Here is a 3,728-nt window from a genome sequence, read left to right as displayed (position 1 = left end):
TCTGTGAATGGTTCCTTGCCCTCCAGCTTCCTGAACTTCAGACATCAAAGTCATCTTTTACTTTTCGCTGTCCCTGGCCTTTGTCTGCAAGGTGCCAAGTATTTCTAGTTCGACTTCAAAACATAGTTCACATCTGCTCTCCTTACAGTCCCACTGCCGAAGTCCCAAGTCATAGCCTTCTAACTGGACCTTTTGCGCTGGACTTTCCTCTAACTGGTCTCTGCCCACATTGTAGTGCCCAAAGTTGAGCTCTGGCATCGCCAGTTCCCCACTCAAAAGCCATCACTAGCTTCCTATCTTCTCCAGAATAAAGGCTAACCTTCCATGCATGGCATGCGACATCCTCCAAAGGCACATTTTGGCTTTATCTCCTGCTAGGCCCCTTCCCCACTGCTATGTTCCGACTGAATGAAATGACCCATTATCCCCATCCAAGCCTTGCTCTATACCTTTGCTAATCTGAACAGTGGTTTCTAAGTAAATGATTATAGCATAGAAGGCCCTGTCATTGACTAATGGGTCTGTTTTAATGTAGTTTCTCCAAATGCAGAACCTGAATAATTTATTTAGAAACACAATCCCAAGGAACAGGAGTGAGGGAAAGGGAAATGAAGCAAGGAAGAAGGGAGAGCCGGTACAAAGATCTGTTATCCAGTTGGCCCCTGCTATGACTGACTGGTGGCTTGATCCTGTGGGACCTTCTAAGAAGCTTTATGAAATGTGTCTGAGAACCATCCATCCTGGGGTGAAATGGGAAGCATCTGTTCATCAGCTCCCATTTCCTTGGTTTATAGGTTGTTCCACAGGCGGATAACTCTCCCAGTTCTTTGTTGCTCGTGTGTGAGAGCTGTGTAGCTCCTGGAACCATCCCAACTCTCAATGTCAGGGAAACCCTAGGGCAGAGAGCAAATGGCACATGGCAAGGCACTGCTTGGTCATTCCTGGGAAACTGGCATCCACTGCAGGTTTCTGCGGGAGTATGAAGCAAGGCCAAGGGGACTTGAGGTGGTGCACAAAAGATGTCCCACCCGCAGGCTTTCAGAAACATGTTTCTCTACGGCCATGCCACCCTGAACAAGCCCAATCCTGTCTGATCTCAGAAGCTAAGCAGGGTCAGGCATGGTTAGTACTTGGATGGGAGACCACCTTGGAAAACCAGGTGCTGTAGGCGTAAAAAAAAAAAAAAAATTAAGGGATTGTAAACTGACAAGCTCCTTGCAATCTGTGAGGTCAACCAAGGGTTACCTCGCCTAAAAAAAGAATGAAAAAAAGAAACATGTTTCATCCCTTCAGCTCTTCCAGCTGTGGATTTCTTCTCCTGCCTAGGGACAAGGGAGAGACAGCCTTGGGCTTTGCTTGGGTGATCCCTGCTCATACTTTCAGAGCCTGAGATCTCCCTTCCTTGCCAGGAAGAGGTGGGGCTCTGGGAGATGCAGACTTTCTGGTTGGGTCATCCTGTGGGCCTCACTGAGAAGCCTAAGATGCTGATTTGTGGGCTCTTTGCCAGATCTTGGCTCAGTGCTCTTCTTCCTTCCAAATGCCCAGAAACTCCATCTTCTTCTCTCTCCTGCATCATCTCCCTACCCCAGCCTAGGTCCCCATAATTAGTTTAACCAAACTGAAGAGACAGTTTCTGTCATGTTAGAATACTGACATAGGGTTCTCTCAGGTTGTGTATGCATGTGTGTGCATGTGCGAGCACATGTGCATGAATATTTTATTTCTATCTGGCCATCCTCCTTCCCTATGTTTTCCATTGATTGACACCAGCTGAATGTTCTCTCTGATGCCAGGCTGTCTACTATGAGCTTTGCATATGTTATCTCCTCTAATTAAGCCTTCCAAACCACCTTATGAGGTAGATATTATTGCCCCATCTGACAGATGAGGAAAACTTTAAGGTTTTTTTTTTACACCTACAGCCCCTGGTCTTCCCAGGTGGTCTCCCATCCAAGTACTAACCAGGACCAACCCTGCTTAGCTTCCAAGATCAGACAGGATCGGTGTGTTCAGGCGGGCATGGCTGTAGTGGAAAAACATTTAAAGGCAGTAAAAAGAGAGCAGTGAGGCAGTGAGATCCCAAACGAAACCAAATATTTGATGTCAAAACTCATAATCTCCTATTGTGCTTTTATTTTTAAAAGCTCAACTTATTACTATATATTTTTTTCAAAATGCTTTCTTTATTACTTGTTGATTAGATGATACATTCACGTAATTTAAAATTTAGTAGATACAAAAGTGTACACCATAAACTGTCTCTCTCCCACCTGAATAAAGCCCTAGGAAGGCAGAGGACTTCCTGTAATCCAAGTTAAATCACAATGAGAAACCCACACCCACAAGAATGTCTAAAATGAAAAGGACCAATGATACTAATTTTTGATGAAAATGTGGAGCAACTGGAGCTTTCATACATTGCTGGTATGGGGTGTTGTGGTGCGATCAAATCTAAGACCCATGGAGCCAATTGAGATGAATTGTGAGCCTTTATTAGCCGGCCGGCAACAGACTCTACCACACAGGGTTAGAAGAGATCAATCCCAAACCTCCAAAGGAGATAGCTCCAAAACCTCCTCCAGCAAGCAAGCAGGTTTACAGAAGCAGAGGCTGGCCATTTAGCATATCTTTACACAGGATAACTACACCCTGAACATTAGCATGAGTTGGCCATTTGAAAATTTTCCACCCTCAACATTCCCCACTGGTTTTCTAGGGGAATTCAAATCATTGATTCGTCAACCTGGAGCGGTGGGTAGTGAGTTCTGAGAACCATGAGTTTCGCTGCTTGCACCCTTTTTTACATACGTAGTTAACCAATTAATTATACAAGGTCTCAATAATAACCCTAGAAATGTTAATATTAGGGGTCCTGCAATAGAGGAAAGCAGAGTAGTCAACCATAGAGACCAGTTAAACACGTTCTCATACCAAGATCCTGTCCTCTGGCGTTGTTCTTCTCTATCGCTGAGCTGCTGTCTGACTAAAGCTAAGCTATTTCTAATAATGCCTGAATGGTTAACATAAAAACAGCAGATTTTTACCTAAAGCTACACAATTAAAGCAAGATCTATGTTTTATGAACACATTGGTCTTACACGTATGAATTAATACACAAGACATTTAGTTAATTTTACAGATTTTGAAATTAAGCTGTACAAAAGGTAAACTCTGAAACTATGGTTGATGCAGTAAATGAATATATCAAAAGAAACAGAAACTTAAAAAAAATATTTACATTAAAAAAAGACATGTAAAACTGGGAACGGTTCTTTTCAGTGAGGCTCAGGTGAGGCAGGTTGTGGCTGGGTGAGAGACTGAGTTGGGACTCTGGTTGTGGAGACTAACTGGTGAGTTTTTCGCCGCACTAGGTGGAGAGCCTGTAAGGACTTAAGAAGGGAGAAGTTACGGATTTCTGTGAGCTTATTTCCCTAGTTTGGGGAGAAGTGGAGGAGGTCTTCCAAACATGATTTCATAAGGTGTGATCCCTTTACAGTAGGGGGTGCATTGTGCCCTTAACAGAGGGGAAGGAAGGAGGCTTACCCAGTTTTTGCCAGTTTCTAATTTGAACTTAGTCAAAGTTTTCTTTAAGGTCCTATTATTCATCTTTTCTAACTGTCGTGAGCTGAGGCCTGTAAATGCAATGTAACTTTCTAATTAATTTCTAGAACTCTGGCTAAAGATTGACTGGTCTGGGCGATGAATGTCGGGTCATTTGTCGGACCCCA

The 3,728-nt window shown here is 43.6% G+C and overlaps 2 pseudogenes; one reads left to right on the top strand and one right to left on the bottom strand.

The window, feature by feature from the left end:
* Nucleotides 1-1,052: 1,052 nt before the first annotated feature.
* Nucleotides 1,053-1,171, top strand: LOC118601940 (annotated as a pseudogene).
* A 742-nt stretch (nt 1,172-1,913) lies between these two features.
* On the bottom strand, nt 1,914-2,031 carry LOC118602580 (annotated as a pseudogene).
* Nucleotides 2,032-3,728: the final 1,697 nt, after the last annotated feature.

Source organism: Rousettus aegyptiacus, unplaced genomic scaffold (assembly GCF_014176215.1).
Source record: "Rousettus aegyptiacus isolate mRouAeg1 unplaced genomic scaffold, mRouAeg1.p scaffold_m13_p_4, whole genome shotgun sequence".
In the NCBI taxonomy this organism is placed as follows: Eukaryota; Metazoa; Chordata; class Mammalia; order Chiroptera; family Pteropodidae; genus Rousettus; species Rousettus aegyptiacus.
This window is presented reverse-complemented; position numbering and strand designations above follow the sequence as displayed.